Source organism: Hyperoodon ampullatus, assembly GCF_949752795.1.
Source record: "Hyperoodon ampullatus genome assembly, chromosome: 3".
NCBI classification, from domain to species: domain Eukaryota; kingdom Metazoa; phylum Chordata; class Mammalia; order Artiodactyla; family Ziphiidae; genus Hyperoodon; species Hyperoodon ampullatus.
In genome coordinates, this window is record NC_136916.1 from 18006846 (window position 1) to 18029913 (window position 23068).

The 23068-nt window shown below is 37.0% G+C and overlaps 1 protein-coding gene across 1 annotated transcript in view; it reads right to left on the reverse strand.

Moving 5' to 3' along the window:
• PARD3 (par-3 family cell polarity regulator) overlaps positions 1–23068 on the reverse strand; it is a gene marked incomplete at its 5' end in the record, with an annotated part of 523272 nt that overhangs the window by 421521 nt on the left and 78683 nt on the right. The window lies entirely within an intron of this gene.

Sequence of the window (23068 nt, forward strand, 5' to 3'; positions counted from 1 at the left end):
ACTGGAGTCCCCGGCCAGGTTCTGCATTCAGAGGAGAAAAGGCCTTTGTTTAAATGTCTCTGAACAGTAGAATAATTGCAAAAATGGTGTATTGGATAAAGAGCAAATTCTCAGGGAAACTACAGAGAGGTAAGGGAAGATGAGCAGGTGAGGGGCAGGATGCCTGGCTCAGGGGAGCACGTTCGATCTGCCGGGATGCATGTTTTTATGGAACACGCTAATGACAATGGGAGAACGTTTGGGAAGAAATACAAGCACGAAACAAAAAGCAAGAGTGAGACGTGAAAGATTACGTTAATCACGTATTTGGGTTTTAGAAGAAAGGTGGGTTTTTTTAAACCCCCCACTGAACCAAATGAGTTGTAACACGTAAACAGGCACTGTTCTGTTCAAAAAAATAAGACCCTCACTGTAACATTTACAATTCTACAAAAGACTCCATCAAATTCTGCCGAAGCATACCCAGTGGCTGGCATCTGAGGCTTTGGAAAGATAAAATCTGAAACTGCATACTGCCGTTTTATGTATTTTACTGCTAGGCTAGGATGCATTTAATGCACAAATGCCAGCAGGCCAGGATACAAAAATTTACTGTGGATGTGCTTTAAGTTAATGTTGATTCCAACAGTTTACCATCCATCAACTATTCTGGTGCCAATTAGCACCTTAAACACCATGCGTAAATATTTGAAAAACATGTTAGCAATTAAAGGGAGGAAATATTCCACATTAAAATCAGGAAGAGACTTTAGGTTAAATGCTAAAAGGTAACTACATTCTCAGAACATCAAGTTTCACAGCGTAACACAAAATGCTATATGCACTCTAAACCAAAAATACAACACGTAGATCCTATTTAAAATTCAGTAAATGCCAATTATTATTTACTGCTTTCAAAACTAATAGGTCTTCTAACTGAATATGAGGTTTTAAACTTTGTGCGTCATTAACTTATACTCCATGTTAGTGATGAAGTGTTGACAAATGCTTTCAGTGAACTAAGAATGTGAAAAATTCTGAAAGGTAGTTTACGTTCTTTCTTTGTACTAACTTTTTAATGCTCGCCTTTTTTAAACAACAGGAAAAGTTAGAGTGCCTGGCACATGGCTTAAAGTCAAGCTTTCTTCTTAAGTAATCTAAAAAGAAGAACATAAATTCTTCATCATTTAAAGATTTTACTTTCTAAGCAGAGTAATCCCCATAGTTAAAAAAAGAATTTTAATATAAACTGAAAGAAACTTAATATGCCAGGTTAATCAATGACAACTCAACAGCCTTTCATAAGGAATCAGGATCCCACAGAATTGGGGCCATTTTTTAAGTATTGAGCTTTAAGACTGGGACAAAAAACTTTTAACAGTAGGAATTGATATATTTTTTATCAAGACTACACCAACTCTTTCATCTTTCACAATGAGAAAAATAGGCAAAATCATTAACTCATGGGGAAAACTCTAGAATACTAATAGTAAGATATTTCGATGGCATTGAGTAAAATATTTGAGGACCTATTAACTGGTTGAAATGGATAAATAGATGAAGTCTTTTAAGAATAGTAATTCAAATGTTAGCTTTCAAGACATGGACTGTGGTCCCAATCCATTCAAATAGAATGATGCTGCCACTATTCTACTTGAAGAAAATGTTGGGAAGTTTTACTTATATTTTTAAAATTCAATTAGAAGACAAAATCTTGTATATTGCATGTATGGGAAAATGATCTCCTAGAAAAAAAATAAGTCAAAATAACTGAGGAACAAAACAAAGTTATAGGATCAAAGAATAATGAATACTTCAAGTTTTGCTTTAACTATTAGAAAGCCTTGTACCAAATACATGCCTGAACGCTTATCTTGCATTATTATTTTACTATCCTTATTTTTTTCTAACATCGTCAAGATGTTTTAGCTTTTTTGTAATCATATGTATCTTATAAGGCCACTATGCCCAGATTCAGTGCCATCCCCCATTTTCTGAGAAACACCTCCACTCACCCGCACACCTACCTTCCCACCACCCATCCAAAGGGGTGGGCGCCTGGTAAACACAGGTGTTCTGAGTGGTTCTACTTCAACCCCACGGCCACTGCCACCATCACTGCACCTGCGCCCTCCCCTTCCAGCCACACTGATGAGATCAGAGGTGGACTTTTGATCCAAACTGGACCAACTGCACTATCTCCCCAAGGAACTTGCAAGTGGGACTGAAAGAGGCTGGGACTATCGTAAGGCACATTTAGGGATGTGAGACAGACAAATTATAACATGGAAACAGAGGGGCAAAGAAAGCTGCTCTAGGGGAGGAAGAATAAAGCAGAATTCCAGAAGCAAGCAAGAAATCACGTCTTGAGAAGCGGCACTTCTGGTGTTCCTAATGCCGTTTTAGACCCTGTTCCTGTTCTTGTGCTAGTTGAGGTTATGAAGAACCCCTCTGGTACCATCCCAACTTCATTCTTCTTACGCTAACTTGACTTGATTATTGTTATGAGGAACATCAAGAAACTCAACTGAATACAGCCTCACATCCTATGTGCAATAAAGGTTTACCATATGTAACTGTGCTACCACTCTTCAATCCCTCGGCTTAAGATCATTTAGATGAACAAAGTTAAAATGTTTGGGTTTTTTCTGTCCATACCTGTTCCAATCATGGACTTCAAGGGCGATAACTAAGCCTCCCCAACACACTCTTTCCCTTCTACTAACCCACAGCCCTTCACTTTTCTATGTCCCACCCGAAAATATCTAGACAAGGATATTTCTGGTTCATAGATTGTCTGTATTTTATACAAAAACTTTCTGAACACATACATGTACCTGACCCCATCCCACCAGCAGGCACGGGTGATAAAGGAAGGTATAATAGTGGGTTTAACTTTCTCAGCCAGTAGCACAGCAATGCTCAATGGACCCATTGGTTCACCCGGGACAAAGGAATATCAATCACCAAACAGCACCCTTTCCAAAGTAGGTCACTGTTATCACTAGAATGTGTTTTTATCTCTGAGTACTTTGGGGAAGAATATAGATGAGAATTACTCAGCCTCTTGAAAAGTAGGAATTGTGCTTTATTCAACTTTATATCCTTGGCACCCAACACATCATGTAGTATATAGTACATGCATAGAAAATAATTACCAATCAGAATACCTAGAAAATACAATAGGGATGATATAATTATTATTATTATCATCATCATTATTATTTTGCCAAGACTATTTCTCAATCAAAGAAAGATGCAGACAACTGTGGTATTACTGGCCGTATATAATAGATTTGGACAAAGTAAGACCTTTCAAACACACCTCCCTGTAGGGACACATTTCTCAGCTCCTACTTACTTACTGACACATGGGTTGCACATCTCTTTGCTCAAAAGTATGGCTCAAAAGTGAGTCATCATATCCCTCATTGCTACAGCCCAAATGATCTATCACGGCCACATCAGAGGCGCATTTATGACTTGCTTATTCCAAAACCAATTTGAGTGCGTGCTGTTACAAAGTTTTTGGTAGTTATAGTTCTTAACAGAAATTCTGCTTCATTTTATCAGCCATATGGAATTATAGGCAAGAATCACATTGTAAACTATCATCATTGCCTTGATCTTTAGAACAACCGATAAAATACTTATCGTGCCTACAAACTCATTTCCTCCAAGTGTCAAGTCCTAAGTAACTTAGAAATGAGTCCTACCTTCTTTCTGACGGTCCCTTGACTCTATAATATGAAATCTGCAGGAGTGTAAAGCTACCTACTGCAAAGACAGCTTCCCTTCCACGATGTCCCCTCACCCCGAGTATACACACTTAGCTTTTATTCCAGTTACATGGAACCACGGATCAATTAAATGCTGCTTCCAAACCCACACATTTGCTATTCCTTCTCCCTGAGATAAACAACTCGTAAAGGATTAAAAGACTTTTCTTTTTTTTCAAAGTCTTAAGTTTTCTGGAGCCCCTATGCCAAAGCACTCCCTCTTGTCATTCTTCTGTCCTTGGTCCACATGTCCTCTTAGTACTGGTGCCACACTCTGCCTTTTACTTCAGCTAATTGTGCACATCTTACCAGAGCTCAATCTGATTGATCTTACGGACAAAGTAGTATTTTCAAATGATCTAAGATAAAAAGGCTTGTCGGCTAATTGGTACAAACTTGTTATGATTTTCTATAACCCATGGCTTAGGGGTCTTGCCCTCTTATCTGTAACTGCTAAGTACCCATGCATTTTTAGGCAAGTGTCATAAACTCTAGAGAATTAACCAGAGATGGTTTTTAAGCCCAATTTTATTTTAAACTGTAAGCGTCTGGAGCTTTCACAACACTTTCTAAAAGAAAAGTGAAACACCGAGTTGTAAATTCTACCTAAGTTGCAATAGTTACCAGTCAGAATAGACACATACCAATGAAAGAGAAAACAAGATTGCTACCTTTTTAACATCCCAGCAAGTCAGGATTCCTTAAAGTGAATGCCCACTGGTCAATGTCACAATTTCCCCTGTAAATCATTATTCCACAGTTTAATAAATAGACTTACTCACCAAACAGAAAGACACACAATGACTGGTGAAAAGGATGACTCCCAGGACAGCAGTATCATCTGACCTTAGTTACTGGATGAGAACAGAAGTGATTATAACAACAAAAACGCACTTGAGAGGCTTCTACCGCTTGTCAAAGTGAAGAAGAACACAGTGGGTATATTTAAGATGATCCTGGGAGCTGAACTGAGATCCTTCATGCTGTATAGAAACAGGCATTTAAAATGAGTCCGTGAAGAGAGTTTTCTTATTTAACAAAATATCTTTTACAAAGTAAAGGATTTTAAAAGTTTGAATTAGAAGCTGACATAGGTCATGTGCCTTAATTACGTGCATCATAAAATCTAGTATGTCCTACTGAGTAATTCAAAATAGTGGTAAATGTTTGGCTTCCCAGGCAAAAGAAATTGCTTAATTTCTAAGACTTAAAGATGAGAAACCATAACTAACCATGATCCGTGAAGAAGAAATCAGAGTCCAAAACAGAATTTGGGGAGATTTTTTATAGACCTTTAGAAGGCTGACTTTACTGTATCCTGAATATTTTCTCCATTTGCTTCTATACTGGGGTATTGGTATATAGCAATAATATTTCTCAAACCCAGAACAACTGTTGTTCAAATCTAGGCCATGCAGAAAAAGTTAATGATACCACAGATACTTATCAAAAGCAAATACTTTTATATATTTTAATTCTAATTCTAATGCTTAAAGAGTTTAAGGGGTTGATACATGCATAGGACTTGATAATGAAGAAAGGACACAAGCCTAGTACAATGTCACAGAAAACCAAAACGATCTACTAAATGGAAATACATTCATTTTTTTGGTTTCCTCTCTGTAATGCATTTTTTAACATTTATCTTTTTAATCCATGAATCAGTGAGGACAATATTTTGCTATTTATGGGTACAAAACAGCCCTGTCCTAGGCATACCAGGGTATACTTAAGTATGTAACATCACAAGATACAGTAAATTTACTTTACTAGACAGTATAGCATAGTAGGATTAACCAGAGATATACTTCAATTAGAAATCCTTTAAAATAACAAAGTCAATGAATATTTGACTGTACAATTTATTCTGTCAAATATAAATGTTTGTCAGTGTATGTGTGTAAATTATACTGTCAGTCTCAACACAGCCGAGTGTTTTTGTAAGCTGCAAAACAATTAATAAGTAACTCTCTAAGGGGTGTACCAAAAATTTTCCAGAACATGCCAGATATCTGGTCCAAGATAAGGGATTAAAAAAATGTTTGATACATAGCTCTAGTATTAAAAACAATTCCTATGTTTGAAAGTCAGTGTCAACAGATGCAGGAACTTTATTTTAAAACTTCCAGGGAGACAAAGCCTTTCAAGAGTGGGGCCAGTACCCTGCAATCTGGTTTGCGGGTGGGGGAGTGGTTAGGGAACGGCAGAAAGCACGCATGCCCAAGGAGTTCTTTTTACTCCTTTTTTTTTTTGAGACAATGGTATTAAATTTTAATCACGTTTTCATGAGTTCCAAAGGATAGCAAGGGCACAAAGTGTCAGCCCTCTTTGGATGTGTTGAGGCATTTGCAACAAACTCAAGCTTTTTCATGCAAAACAACAGAATTTGACGTCACATTAGTCTCTATCCTTTCCCTCTGGGCATGTACTCAGGTTAGGACTCTCTCAAACCACTATTTGGGGTAAGGTTTTAAAGAAAAAAAAAAATTCTTGTGGTAAAAATAGGTGGCACTGCTTTTCAACATTAAGAGAGCAACAGCTGAGGTTCCGATCCTGAGACGGGGGCAGGGACCAGGAAATATTCTTGATTACTCCAAATTTCTGATGCAAATTACACTCTGTCTCCAATCTTGGGGACGGTGAGGTGGGAGGAGGAATGAGAACAAGATACCCCCTTTACCACCACCCCAAACATTTTGTGTTGCAGGAATTAAATTACTCCAGCCTTAATCTTCATTCACCGTGGCAATTACAAAGGTGAAATGACGGGAATCTTATCTTGCTAAAAGTTTACCAACTGCTTTGCATTTTTCCTCTAATTTCGCACCAATGTCATCAGATTTCTCAGTTTCAATTTCCACTTATCCTTATCCAAAATCATATTCATTAAAACCAGGTACAGGGTGGAAGCCATGCTGAAATGTCATCCTCCCACCAGACAGCCTAGTAATCGGTGAAGCACACTTAGAACCACTGGTGGCGCTCACTGCGACAGGCAGCCAGGACCACTTGCTTACTTTATAGGTCCATTTCGGTTTTCTATCTTCCAAGTTTCTTATCAGAAATTTTAAGGGAGGATTACCATTTAAGTTTTTTTTTTAAGTCTATCATTTCTATAACTGTTAAAACCATTTTTCAAAACCAAGCAGAACGTAAACAATTTCAACCAAATGAATCACTGTTTAACTTAAACTAATGCATCTTTCTAGTTCCGTGAACACCAGTTAATTCTACTCTGTACTAACCATGACACTGCAATCATTCATCCTTCTAAATACAAGCATATTTTGTATCACCATTCTTTTAGTTACCCAGATTATAAACTTAATACTGTAATATGTTAAGGATAGACAACAATGACTCTTTGGGGGTTTTTAACATCTTGAAAATTAGAGTTTAAAATACGTGCTTTAGAATGAGTTGCTGGAGCCACAGGGCTCAACAGAAGCACTTACATATTACTCCATAAGATATTATGAGGCATTTCACAAATTCCACATCCAATTTCTATTTAATAAAACAGTCAATTCATTAGGAAAAATTGTGCTAATATGAGAATATCGAACACTGTGTCTTGTATACGGAATCCGTATATACATAAAAGTCATACCTGTCTTCAAAAATAAGGTAAATCAGCATTACAATAAGGTAAGATTAAGAGCATCATGTAATATCCTGATGCCCAAAAGGAATAAGAAATTGCATTTTATAATGGAAAGAGCTTAAACTTCAGAGGCCCATGTATCTGTCAGCTGATCCTCACCTTGGAGGATCTGTCATCTTGGACTATTGACCTTCTTTATCCATGAAAGGAAGTTAATAGTTTATAAGGAGAAACTATATATATAACAATTAATTCATCCTCTGGTAGGTAGGCTGCATACACCCAAATGTTAGCCTTTATATTCATACATAAATAAATGTTATTTATCTATTTAAAATATAAAAAGAAAGGCTACAATGTTAGTTACTCAATATCCTCTCCAAACTCCTTCGTCACTAACTGAACCCCAATTTTTTCAGTATCTGTTTCTGATTGGCTATGTGACTTCTTGTCATTTCATTTCATTTTCAGGATTTGCTTGGGGAAGAACAAGGAACTCAATTCTAGCCCACAGGTCAGCAGATCAAGTCTTCCCAGGGCTTTGGGTATGGATTTTGAACTCACGTTGCTGGAATGTGTGGGATGGAGCCACTACAGTTCTTTTGTGATTCTGGGAAGAACCAGCCTAGACGTTGAGGATGGCAGAAAAGAAAGAGCTGGGCCCCTCATAACATTATTGAGTTACATAACTAACAAAACCTCACACGCTATTTTAGGATATGTGATTGTGCAAAGTACAGATTCTCTATTGTTTCACTCTCTCCTGAGTGGCTTTTCTATTATATGCATATAGGTTGAGTAGATATTTGGGATGCTCATGTCCTGTGAGAATATATAAACACATTTTATTATCTCAGTCTATAATTGCAAGCCATTAATATGATAATTTTTCATTTATTGATGGAATAAAAATAACCAACACTTCTCAAATGCTCACTGTAATTCATTTATTTCTTACAACAAGGTTATGAGGTAGGTACATCTCTTATCCTCAATTTAGAGACAGGTCAACTGAGGTCCAGAAAAGCCAAGTAAGTAACTTGTCTAAATGCACAGAACTATTAACTTGACGAGCCAGCATTAAGTTCAGGAAACTGGCTCTCCAGCCCACTCAGTATTGTTAAGCAATACTGTCTGTCAAATGAATAGCATTAAAATAAATTTAGACCATTAGTGATATTAATTGCTGGCCAGAAACCCAAGATAATTTATTGTCCAATTATACCCAATTATGAGAGCTAGTTTAATTACATCAAGACAGTTCTTCATCTGGTCACTATTGAAGACCATATGGCCAGATAGAAGACATAACATTGAAAGATTTAATCCCGTTTTTCTTAACTCAATAAACAACTTGCTCTTTAACAACTTCTGTGTTGTAATTAGTTTATTTCTGATTCTTAAAATCTGAGTTTTTAGAAAGTGATTTTGATGCCTAGTACACCTGGGAACCTCTGTCTCAGGTAATTATGGATGACCTTCACTTTCAAACATGAAAGGACAATGGTCCCTTTCTTTAAGTGTGTAAGCTCACAACACTAATTAGATCACCCGGTTTGGTGTGGGGAGACAAACTTTGAAAAATGCAGGATTCAAATTATCATGATAATTGGCTTTTCCTAACTTGTCCCATTTTCTAAATGGCAAAAAATGAAAGTCATGATTCAACTATTTTTCCACTTTATCAAAAGGAAAATACCAACCTTGATTTTTCAATGATTAAACAAAGTCCAATGAACTGACCGTTGACAATCCAACATCGATCCTGGTGTCACCCCAAGGATAAAGCAGGGAGGGAGCTCTTCTTACTATGGGGGTGGGGGTGTGGATTTCAAGGCTCAGTCAACAACCCCCTGCCGTGTGGGTAAGGAACAATGCCCAGCCCTGTCAATGCCAGAGCGCAGAATGAAATTTTCTACTTTGCAGAAAGTTTTGAACTTTTTTTTTTTCAGAGATTGACAGATAGCGCTGTGCATTCTTGAAAATGACGTGGACATAACATGAAGCACCCCTGAGGGACATTTCTATACAGGTCGTTATAAGCATCTACAAAGAGGCTTAATCTTATAACAAAACACAGATTGCGACTAATTCCACAGATTAAAATCCTTAAAAACCAGGTCAGGGTCATGATTTGGCCCTTCTGACAGGCAAGTGCAAAGATATCCTGGGGGAAACAAGGTGTAGACTCAGGGGGGTAACGAGTAAAATGTAGGGTAAATACATTATTCAGGAAATGCAGTGAGAACATCTGACCCAAAATGGTAGAGCACGTGGGGCAGGATGGATAATAATGCAAAATTTACTTGTGTTATATCAAAACAAAGAAAAAAACAGGCTTTAATCATGAGTTATGTGCTTTTTCTTACATGCGTTTTTGCTTTTGCAATGGAAAATATCATGTAGAAGTCCCACAGTAGTTCATTTACAGTGTTCTATCTAGATATTAATTAACCACATTAATCCAAGAGTTTTTGCAATTGGTACGTCCATTCCTGCATCAGGTCAAACACACACGATGCTGATCTGATGGCTGTAAAGCCAATATTGCTTTAAGACAAGAACATGTCTTTAAATGTTATTATTAAAACTCTTTTTTGTACTATTTTAAGGGGTAAACTTTTTTTTTTTTTTAATTCTAGAAATGTTCAGATACTTTCCGGATGCTTTTTTTAAGTGTATTTTAGGATAAAATTTAACTTCTCTATTTATAGTCACTTCCTCCATAAAGACTTGGAAATAAATAGCACTATAGACTAGTTAAGGAAGATTGCTACACAGGAAACTAACAGGAAATGCAATTTATAGCTGTTAGTACAGTGAACCACGCAAAGAAAACAAGAGGTTAATGAGGTCTTGCGGATCCAACCTTCCCTGAAAACAGGGTTGCTAGTTAATGTGCAACAGAGAAAAAAGATATTCAACAGTGTGAATATCAGTGTCTGTAAGTACTCCTGTTACACCATGAACTGATTTAGTATGTGTTCTGAAAACGAAGTACTAATCTACTAAAAAAATTCAAAAAACAATGTCAATACAGACAAGCACTCGTTTTAAAAATAGTGGTAAAGAATTGAGACCATTTTAAATTAAAATAGTAACTAAATATGGGTGTGTACATATGCAGGAATGTTTGCTTGGGTGTAACGAGTACTATGAAAATTTAAATCACCAAATCATTTCTGGAACAGTTTTAAACCTTAAGAAGACTGTGTCCTTTGACATTTTCTTTTTACACTGATTTGACTTAACATTAAACAACTGGTCTGGTCAGAATTTCAAACATTCAGAGGCTAAATTCATCCACGGAGTACTACTTCGAATCGTTCATTAACACAAATACACAGAGATGCAAACATCAGTTATGTACTTTGACAATTTAATCTAATTTTAAAATTTCCAGTGGTTTTTAAAGTAGTAAGAGCATTATTCGTTTAAACAATAAGATAAACACAGGAAGAGCAGAAACCAGCAGTTACAGCTGGACACTAAGCTATCAATATTTTTACCAAGAAGCCTTGCACAATAGACTTGACATTTCCAGATTTATGCTCCAGCCATCTGTCCTCAGATGGTGTGATATGTGTCATTGTTGAGGGGATAGCTAGCAAGCACGATTAGTTTACTGCAGAGTATAATCGAGTTCTGCCTGTCGGAGAAGTACGGATAGGTGGGCTAAGAGAGAGGGAAACCAACTGTCTTCCATTCACTCTGCGCTTCTCTTCCTGTGGAGCCATCAAAGAGACACCGTCCCTCAGCCGTCCCTTCCAGGCTCCATCGGTCACCACCAGGACCAACCTTCCAGTCTGTTATCGATGCTTCCTACTGAATAGAGGAGTTTCAGGAACTACCTTCCAAAAAAACCTGCATTTTATCCTGGCTGGGACTATCACTGGACAGAAAAGTGAAATCAAAATTCACCCAGCTGAAGTTAGTATTACAGATGTGAATGACCTCCTCCACCACGATGATCACACTTTTTTTTACAGTCAACCACTGTTGTAGGAATCTTGTCATTCATTATTGGCAAAAGAGACACCTATGAAGAAGCTTTAATTCATTGTGATTTTAAATACTTTTGTTATGAATCAAAACCTTGTTCAATTTGAAAGTGTCTATACAATAAAAAAGAAAACTTGTTTCTCTGATAATTACACCGGAAAACATAAATCATATTTTTAAAATTTTAAAGAAATAAATAAAGGGGATTTTATTTTTCAAAAAGCCTTTGACGTTTTCATAAATAATAAAACTCTGAGGTCTAAGAATAAGAATAATAACATGATAATTAATAATATAATAACAGAGACATGCAGCTAAGGGGTGGCAGAGCCAAGGGTAACCCACTCTGTTCTTCTCAGATGCAGCAATTTGCAAGTTAAAGAACAGAGACACTGGAGTCAGACGCTAAAATCCTGTTCCAGAACCTGCTCGCTGTTTGACTTCGGGCAATTAACCTCTCTGAACTTCAATTCCCTCAGCTGTAGGAAGGATGCACTCAAATGTCAATTGCCCAATTCCCTTCCGAACTTTTATTTCTAATGGTGTTGCATATGAAATACTTCAACTGACACAGGCAATTACATTTACAGTGTGTCCTATTACCTCCAGATAAAAACGTTAGTAAAACCTTCCAAAAACAAAGAATCATTCCTTAGTATGATTAATAATTAACAGGTATTAATATTCAAAGCTAAACTCATCATACTACTTTTCATACTATCTAAAAATATATGAAAACTTTTTAAATGGCAGATAAACGGTATTCTGTAAATAATAATCTAAGGTATAACCAAATCATTCCCAGAGCTCTTCTGAGCAAACAAAGACAGTAACACAACATTAGCCAAGTGCAAAATAAGAAAAGCTTTACTGCCTTAAGTTTTAAACATCAGCATACGGAAACTATAGAGAAACTGGAAAATCCTTTTACAGAAGAATGGGGTTGGCGGGGGGGCTGATCTTACTACCACAAGAAAACTCACACAGATGTTTAATTTAGTTTTGATTTTCAAATCATGAGGGAGAGACTGACTCAAAATAAATATGCAATGCTATATAATACTGCATTATAAGTGACAGTAATTTTTTAACAACTCACCATCACTAAATGCTACCAAAACTTTTAGAAAAATTATATTAGAAAAAATGGTGAAATTAAGTTCATCCATACCTGAATGAATGAGGATTAACTGACCATTGATTAAACAAGCCTTTCCTTTCTACTCAGACAACTAGAAACAATAGGTGAGATTATAAATATTTTCCATACCATTATTAAAGGTTTTACATCTTGCTAAAATAAAAATAGGAACAGGTGATTCCAGTGCCACCAATACATATTTTTACTTTCCTCAAGCAGACACAAAAAATAGGCTCAGACGAAATTTTCTAAAAATAGAAAAACAACACACATGTATCTAATCCTTTAAGAATCTTCATACTTGAATTCCAAAAATTGCTTCCTCTCCCAGTTTTAGCCAAAACTCTCAAAAATATACTCAAAATTTTACCTGTTGTTTGAGTTATTTTATAAACAACTCTGTTGGTTTACCACAGTGCTTAGCAATGTTTTCCCTCTCAGTGGTGAAGATGGGCTACAAAGGACTATTCAGGAAAAATTAAGATGTGAGGGACTGCTTTTGTTTCCACCCAAAACTCCAATCAGTTATTAAGTTCCAAACTGTGACAGGGGCATAGTAACTTATTCTTACAGCTAGATGAATGTGAATTAAAATTAGCACCCCTCTTTAGATGGTAAAACGTTCAATTCTGGGATTCTATAAAAGGTAGCACAGAAGTAGGTTTTAATTTTTTTATCCTCACGCCTCAGTGAGCAAACTGAGTTGGCAAAGCTCGGCTGCCACGTGGGACCCAGGAGTCGTTGGCTTTTAGATTAATTATGATGATGATGTGAACAGCTAACATTAATACTGCACTCAGTATAGGCTAAGCATTGCTCCAAGCCTGTTACGTATACATTTCATTTGGTCTTTATAACCCTGCGAGGTAGCATTAACATTATAAATCAGCTACTATAAAACATAAACAGTCACAAGGCTTCCTCTTCAGCAAAAGGTAGCAAAACTAGCAATAATTTTAAATGACAAAAGCAAGAACCCTATATATTTGGGAAATAAAGTAAATGACACACCGAAGAATAATAAACCAAAAGAATAGATGGAATGGAAACTTTTGTTGGGAAAAGAAATGACTGATTCAACTAAGAATGCTAATGTCCTTAGCAAAATTGAACCATCAGTTCAACTTTTTGGAACACTGGGTTGTGAAATTACTCTCTTGTTTAATGTACGAATTCATATTTGGACCAATTTGATGTGCATCACTGGTATAAAGTTAGCTCCTTAAGTAAACAACAATATTTGTTGTTTTTTTTAAGTTCGCTAACAGGAAAAATAATACAGGACTCCATATTTAGTGAGAGAATGCAAACAATACTATTATGCTTTATCTAGTAAGAATATCTGGCCTTGCATTACCAAAGCAACGAGAATTTGCACAAAGAAAACACAGTTCTCAAACTGATACATATGAGTGTATGAACTATGGATTATGAAAGCAAGCAACTGTTAACTCTGAATACCATCTACAATTTTTTTGGATTATCTTGAAAATATTATTGATGCTCTAAGTAAGAAAAAGGTTTTGTTTTACTTACAAAACTAATTGATCCAGGGATTTTCCCAAGTAAGAAGGTAATTTGAAAAAAAATGCAATAATATGAGTTGAGATGAACTGAGTTGTGGCTGAGTTCATCTCAGCCTAACCAGCATCGCATTCGTGGCTTTGCTGCTCTCTGCTTCTCCTCTCTTACACAAGAACTCATAAATGATTTTTTTTCTTTAAAAAAAAAAAGATAAATAAAATATAACTACTAGATGTGGTAGTAAAAGTAAATGATAGTGAAGCTGTCTAATCTAATGATGCAAAGTGGTACAAAATTTATTTTGGTGGTAGCATTTTTTTAATAATGATTTATTTTATATCCTATTTCTATACTAAAGGCAGCACTTAATGTTTTCTGTCCTATTTAAGATATTTTGTGAGGGTCATTATATCACACACTGGTATTACAATTTTTGGAGATTTAAAACAGTCTCTGCAGTTAACATCAAGAATTTCAAGGATCTATTATAGTTGTGGCTTAGAAGGATTTCACAGCATCAGCTTCTGTGTAGTTTCTGGATTGAATTTGCTTAGAGCATCCACTTTTCGTGAAACACTATCAAGAAGTATAAGTTTAACAAGGAGTTTCCAAGAGGTCTTTTGACGTTATGAAGCCATTTGTTTTCCAGTTAGGTAAGGCTTGAACATTGACATTTTGGATTAATATTTTTATAAGTAACTTCCTTTGTATTTGCAATTTTATCGTGATAAGTCAAATTAGCATATAATACATCTTATAAATGTTAACATTATAGAGTAATATAATATCCTTTAAGAATGTGAAAGCTTTCTTTTCCACTAAATCAGAATCTGCAAAGAAAGAGCAAGACAAGGAATAAGCACTGCTTTTTCAAGCTCTGCAGGTGATTTTTATGTGTCGTCTTGAATAAATGAGTCAGTTTTAAAGATGTTTGGGCGTTTCCTGGTGGCCTAATGGTTAGGATTCAGGGCTTTCACTGCCATGGCCCAGGTTCAATCTCTGGTCAGGGAACTGAGATCCCATAGGTCGCACGGCGTGGCCAAAATACATATATATTATATATATATATATAAAAATAAAAAAATAAAAACGTTGTTTGACAAGAGGGTAAAAGATAGGGCCTCCCCAAATCTCAATGCGTTCGTTTCAATGGGAGTCCAGGGTAAAACACATTAATGACAAAAGACTATGCTTGAAACACATAGGCTGGCTTAGGTGCTACAGAGGAGAGGGCTACAGATCCAGAACAAAGCAGTGCCCTTTGCTTGTCTCCGGCCCCTCTTCCTACCCCAAGTCTACCTATCCTGACCTCAGAGAGGTGGTTGGTTGCTTTGTCTAACTTTCTCTCATCTGCTCTGTACCTCTTTCAGCTTTTAAGAGCTCATAATAGCCAAATCAGAAAAATCTTTAAAAATGAATTCAAGTCAAATGAAATCAACCACAGAAACACATTGCATTTATGACTTTACATTTTAGGGCAAGAAATTTTTGAAGACGACTCTCTGACCAGAGGGGTGGAGGAAAGAAACAAAAAAACGACAAAAGCATTTTTGGACCATATGAAATGAGAGGTAACCGGCTGATGACTGGTTTTCCTTTCAGCCTTCATCTCACCCCAATTTCATGTTTCACTCCCTGACTGCACTCATCAGAACTCTATTGAAGGAAACGGCTGTGCGAATTTATTGAAAACCAAAGAAATCACTACAGAAACAGTCTCCAAAACCCAAGGAGAATCCTGTAAGCTGACCAGTGTCAAGATCTGAATACTAACACGTACAAATCCAAATGTAGACACCTCCATGATCATTTTAGTTACAGTGCAATGAGTCACCGTATAGTTTCTCTGCATCCAACGCATAAAAAGGAAAGGGAATCTGGTTTTCAACATCATACTCCCTCTAAAACAACTTGCAATCAATTAATGTTGTCAGCAGCAAAACTCAATTTTCTCCCCTGCGTGCAGAGGTGAACACACAGGACAGATTGGTAATTCCCGCTGAGAGTGTGGCTAAGTGTTTCTAAGCAACCTTGCTCCATCATCTTCCCTGACAAAAACAAGGGAAAGAGTCTGAGCTGAGGGCTGATGGAGCTCTGAATACTAATGCCAGGAGGGGAGCTTCCTTACTGACTTTGGGGAGAGAAACACAGGAGCAGCTGCTAGCTGTAAATAAATTCTAATTAAAATGGTGTGCAGCTCCTACAGCTGAACCCAAGCCCACTGATGAGGTTCCCTCTGCAACTGTCCAGCCATGTGAGCTGGGCTCGTTCATATACCTGTATATTTAGTTTAACAAATGATTTGTGTGTGTTTTCTGAAAATTACTTGGAGGGAAAACCTTCCAAACATGTCCATTTATTTGCTGTGGCATTTGTTTAATCCTCTTAGGAACATTTAGACTGACAACATTCTTAAATTAGCATCTTTGCCCAAGAGATCTTTCCAGTCACATGCACGGAACTATATGACAACCCAGAAGCAAAATTTAAAACGTTTCAAACCGCTGGCCATGGTGGTAACACCACACAGCACAGCAGAACGAATCCAATTTGAATGAGAATCAAGCATGCTTTTCTCCTCACACCCTTTTCCTCCTCTGCACAAATCCATCACTCTCTGTTGCTCTTGTATCATCCCCGCCTATAAAATGGGAATGAGAAGTAACTTTTTCCAATAAAAATGCCATAGAACTAGAATAAACTTTTTAAAACTGTAACACCTCCTCAGAATACCTTAACTACTATTCAGTAAAAATATCACAGAAAGTTTTTGAAAATTTGAAAAAAAATTTTTTTAAGGAAATTTTAAAGGAAAATAATTTTTAACTGAATCGTATTCTGGGCACACTGAAAAGGTTCTATTTAGAGGACTTCTACAGAGTTTTTTTTTTAAAATAAATAACCTATAAAAAGACACCCAATATTCAGTAGTAAATCTTGATTTCTTATTTTTAAAATTCTTAAGACATGCCATTTTTCTTAAATCAAATGAGAAGGTATTCCTGTGGCAATGAACAATAAAATTACCAAAGAAGACATTATAAAATGGCAAAAGCAACTCACATTTTGCCAAGTGCTATGCTAGCGATTCACAATTATCATCTCACTTTAAGCTGACAGCCCTGAAGTGAGTTCTATTAATCAGCCCGTTTAACATATGAAGAAACGAAGGCTCTGGGTGGTCACATGTTAAGTACTAGGTGAAGCCAGGATTCAAACCCAGGTTCTCTGTCTACACAGGCTGTGCCCTTACCAATTCACACTCATATTTCCAACTTCTCAAACGCACTCAACCCGAGGTAATGTACATGCCTTACGTTTCTAAGAGTATTAGGATGTACCCAAGTACACATACTAATCAGACTTTTATGTGGGCAAAATTTTTATTTTCCAATTTTTCTGAATCAGTTCAGGCTGAATTCCTATCAGTTATGAGGGGAAGTACTGAGGTAAGGGGAGGAGGGAAGATATGCCAGACATATACAATGCCAAGAGATCTGCTTAATCAAGAAAGCAAAGTATTAAATAAACCACTTTAGCAACATCCTTTTCAGTAAACCCTGGTGTCTAAGTATTATCTCAAATGAGGGTGAGCCCACCTGCAACTCTGCCTTCCTGCCACTCACCCTGGATGACCTTGGTTTCCTCACCTGTGAGACAGGTGTTCTCCCAGGAAACTTTTGGAGAGACTAAGCGAAAGAGGCTAGTTCACTGCCAGACAGTAGGCACTAAATAAATAATACCTACCATTTTCACTGAAGAAAATAATTTTAAATCTCCGACTAAACATGCCTGATAGAATCTCAAAAAGCACTTTAATCTGCTTGCTAAAAATTGCAAAATGAGATTTCTCTTTTAAAGGCTGTATCTATTCCCCACACTTTTTACTAACTCTGGCTGTTATCCTTAAAATTTATTCCAAAAACCTAGAATCTCCACTATTTAAATTCTTTAAGCTTGAAATCCTGATCAAACTTGGGCACATAAAGATTACACCGTAATTCACAGAGTAAACAAAGACTACAGACACAGTGTGCTCAGGACAGGCACCTAACTTCAGAACAACACTAGCTGCCAATCAAGTGAGACTCACTATTTGAATACAAATCAAGTTGAATGTCATCAAGGAGGCTGACAGACTGTTTGCCCCATGAGATGACTCCTTAACTGACTTAAGTGATCCAACACATTTATCGTTTAATTTCTAACAGAAAATGTAGAATGTGGTTAGGGCTCGAAAGTAACATTTTTGTTTCAACTTCTTTTTTCCCACAAAATATAGGTATCATTAAAAAAACAATAAGCTTACCTACTTGAACTCATAAATATTCAAATATCAAACACTTCTTGACTTAAATTCCTTTCAAAAAGCTAATAATTATTACATTTCTTAAATACAGCATCTTTAAATATAAATTAACACGTATTTGGGATTCTTGGGAAAATATGTTCTAGAAAAATTTTTAGGTTTTTTTTTTTTTTTTTTTTTTTTTTTGCAGTAAGCGGGCCTCTCACTGCCACGGCCTCTCCCACTGCGGAGCGCAGGCTCCGGACGCGCAGGCCCAGCGGCCATGGCTCACGGGACCAGCCGCTCCGCAGCACGTGGGATCCCCCCGGACCGGGGCACGAACCCGTGTCCCCTGCATTGGCAGGCGGACCCCCAACCACTGTGCCACCAGGGAAGCCCCTCAGCTAATTTTTAAAGAAACCATCGCACAGAGTTTCAGAATTTCAGAAGTGGAAGAGAATAATACTGTAACTCAAGCTCTTGTTTTAAATGTGGGAATACTGAGGCCTCAAAAGACACACATCAATTTGCCTAAATGCATATGTTGTCCCTCAACAGGAACTCTAAAACTAAGATCCAGGTCTTTGAGAAACCAGGACTTGCTCTGCTGGTACAGAGCTGAACCTGATGAAAATGGATTGTGGGAAAGAACCAGAATGCTGGGGGCCTGGATGAGGCAGCAGTGAAAGGAGGGATTTCAGTTGGTTATGGGAAAGAGAATCTCACAATCACGATAGTATAGGCAATTCCTCAAGTGCCTAAAAACTACTATTTAACATGCCTGACCCTGAAATACGCATGAGTTGATTCATAGGCTAACTAGAAGGCATTCTTTGTCACAAAGCGAGCCTTTTCCCCAATAGCTCTACAACGAAAGGAACAGAAATAGAAAGCTGATATTAACTATTTAAAAATTTACACCAAGAACCAAGGAATTCCCCAGTAGAAATATAAAGACTTGCTGGAAGTTACGTGAATTTATTGCCAATTCAGTTGTCTTAAAAGTTGTGTTATAAAATGTATTGTCCTTTGCTGTTCCAAATCACATTTGAAAGAAATAATAACTTTCTTAAGAGTGTTTCTGGAATTTTCTTCTATTCTCGAAAGCCAAATCTCAGACCCTTAAAGACATGGTGGGCTGGCATTTTGCCCATTGTTCTCTAGACACTTTTTTGTTCCTTTAAAGAATCAGGGGGTGAGGAGGTATCACACAGAAAGCTGTTGCAGCATCAAGCTGCTGACAGTTCCTCCTGAAGCCTTGGGAAATAATGTCCGAAGGAGAAGCAGCACAAAAATCTAGCGTGAGGGTTACTAGTGAGAAAGTGACTTGTGAGAACAAATATGCTCGCCAACGTCCTTTTGGAGCCCCTAGTTTAAACGAATCAGGTGATTGTCCTAATACTCCACATGCACCTCTACATGAAAGGGAAACCAGGAGCCCTTCTTCCCTCCTTTCTGATGCGTGGAATGTGGACCTGATGGTTGAAGCTCTGGCAGGCACTCTGGACCAGGAGGTTGATGGGCTGAGGATAACACTGAAGTGAGTCAGGCATCTGCTTCTCTGACCCTGCGGGTATCATACCAACCAGGCCTGTGATGCAGATGCTTGACTTCTTTATGTAAGAGGGAAATAAACTTTTAACGTGTTTAAGCCGCTGCTGTCATCTGGGGAATTGGGGGTTGTATACTGCCATGCTTATTAATCCTAACTAATAAAGTCAAAGATGCACGAAAAAGTATTTACCAGATATTTAGTAAATATAAAAAGAATGACACAGAGATCTCAGTTTTTGTTTTACTGCTATGAAATGTAAACCGAGTTTAAGCGAATGCCATTAAGTGAATGTCTTAAACAAGACACTGAGGAGAGAAAACAAAGTTGACTTTGCAGAACAGACACCCAAAGCATCCTCCTCTGCAGACAGCAGCAAAGCCCTACCCCACCACGGAGTTCGGAGACACGCATGCTCCCTGCTCTCCTTGTCTTTGGGTTGTGTTTTGTCTTAAACCTTTGGAAAAAGAAGTGAGGTTGCTGGTGAAACCATTTCAGGGGTAGTTCCTATCATCCAGGTTCCCTGCTTCTTCCTTTCCTCCGTCTCCTTGAATGCTCTGCCACAGTTAATCAGGCCAGCCTTCTAAATTGAGGAAATGGAGCCCAGTCAATCTGCTTCTAGGCAGAGTTAAGAAATAGACAGTAAAAAACACAATTAGGAAATCTTATCTTCCAGAGGTCATTGCACAGATGAAATATGAGAATATATGCGAATCCACTTTGTAAACACTAAAGTACAATACAAATGATATTACTATTGATTCTATGTTAAACTCATCAAGAAAGGAAAAAAGAACATTTTCCCTAGGAGAAGGAGAATGTGCTTTGCAATTTTCTATCACTTTAATACTTCAAAAGTTTCTATAACATTGATTTTTCTAAAATCAGTGCAAATGAGGGACTAATTTTAATTCCTTTATCTCCACCAGTTTAACATATATCAATAATGCTACCATTTCCAGGTATTTTATTTACCAGAGCCTTTGGTATACATGAATCATACATTATGCCAAATCCTTAGGATCCTTAACTCAGGTTAGAAAACCTATGCTTGATACATGAATTTGAAGACACGAAGATGCCTGGCAGGTCCTACTGACCTCAAGCTATTATTTTTCAAACTATTGTTTCTTCCTGGTCCAAAGCAGACATGCATTTGTTGCTGTGAGGCTTTTTAAGTCAAAAGGGCAACCCATCATGACTGCCTTAGAGACAGAAATCTTCTCCTCCTCCTTGTCCATGTACACATAATATTCCTACTTTATCCTAACATGAAGAATGACTACTGATGTTACTTCAGAAAATCTAATGCAAACATTCTCTAGTCTAGTAAGGAGGAGAAAGCTGTGTGCTTAAAGACCCACGCACTGTGTATAACACACTTGGTAAGATGCTGCAACTTTTCGAAGCTAAAGCCTAAGTGTGTAAAATAGGAACAACGTTATGGTGAAGGGCATTCAGAGGCTAGCTCCTTGGTCCCACTTCATCTTTCTCAAGCAGCAGAGTGCAGTACCTTGAGAAAGACAGCAACATGGTACCCAACTCATCAAAAAGTTGAGTATCCCAATAATTCATAGTAAAACAAATGTCATCTAGCTCAATGAATTTTCACGTGTCTCTACAATGTATGTCCACCTTTTTTACCGTCTCAGTTGAGAGACACTCCTTTTTTGAAAATTTCCCTTATTGCATTAGAAGTTCTTGTTTTTCCCGGTCATAATGCCATCTAATGATGGGAGGGTAATGGAGCTGACAAATATATATAATAGTACTCCAAGACTACCACTTGATATTTGTTCATCATATGGACTAAAAATCTTTAGGTTAATTGTACATCAATATCATATCTAATTTACATAATAATCAACTGTTATTTTATTACTATCATCTCCTGAAACAGTCATCTGGTCACTAGGTTTTTCCTTCCCTTGACCCATGGATTTGACTATTTTTCCCCAGATACAATAGGTTTTTGAAAAGAAGTCTTTTTCACCTTTTGCTATTATACTAAACTTGCATGCTTGACACTATGCTTCATTCTCACTAATACTCATAAAAAAAAGGCACCTCCCCCTCACTATTATTTGTAGAAGCCATTAATATACTGCTTAGCTAATTCTTCCAGATCATTAAAATATATATACATATTACCCATGGTTCTCTTCAATTTGATATGTTTTCAGTAATCATTATCCCTCTGGATAGTTTATTACACATTTACCATTTCTTTATCCAATTCAGTTAATTTGGTATATAAGATTTCAAAAAGAAACTATTTTCTCAAAATCATGATATTTAACATCTCTAGCCTTTTTTTAATCAAGTAATTCTACAAAACTATCAAGGAAAGCAATCAGGTTTTTGTGTGATGATTACTGCTTTAAAATCTCTGGTCCTGTTTCCATTATCTTATAGATGTTTACACATTCTTGTTAATGTTACTTCATGAGTCTATTAAGAATTGAAATTAAACTAACTGGATGCTAATTTTTCTCTTAAAACAATCTACTAAATTTCCCCTGCTAATTCTTTATTATTTCTAGTACTAAGGCCCACCACTTTTTCTAATATTCCCTTTTTTTTGGCAAAACTCTAAAAGCCTACAGATAGCACCAACTCTATGAGAAGAGAAGGTGATCGTGGCCCGCAGGTGTGATTTCGGGCCACTGAGCGCACATACTTCCTATCCCCCAAACTGTTCTGCCTCTATTGCAGAACAACTGTTGCACAACAACAGTCCTGAAGGTTACTGCCTTTTGTAAAATCCCATAACATTATAAATTAGGTAATTTTCAAAAGGTGCAAAACTGTACAAATTATTTGTGTAAAATGAGGGAGGGGTGCGTGCATTTGCTCATTTAAGCCTAAACTCACTCTAGAAGGACACACACCCACACACACACAACACTGGGTGCCTCCAAGGAAGGAACTGAATGGCTTGAGGATGGTGGTGGCAGTCATAATTTTTGAATTTTGAGCTGTATCCAAGTATCACTTACTCAAAAAATTCGGGTTATCATTCCAGACCAAGAGAATCAGAATCCTCCGCAAGATGTTTACCAGAATTTTTTTAAACAAACTATTTTCCCTAAAATCCCATAATTCCAATATCCGTGAAAAGAAAATAGATTAATAATATCAAGCAACAATTACTACTTTAATGCTGATTAGTTTTCAGCCCCAACTGAAAGATGTAGAA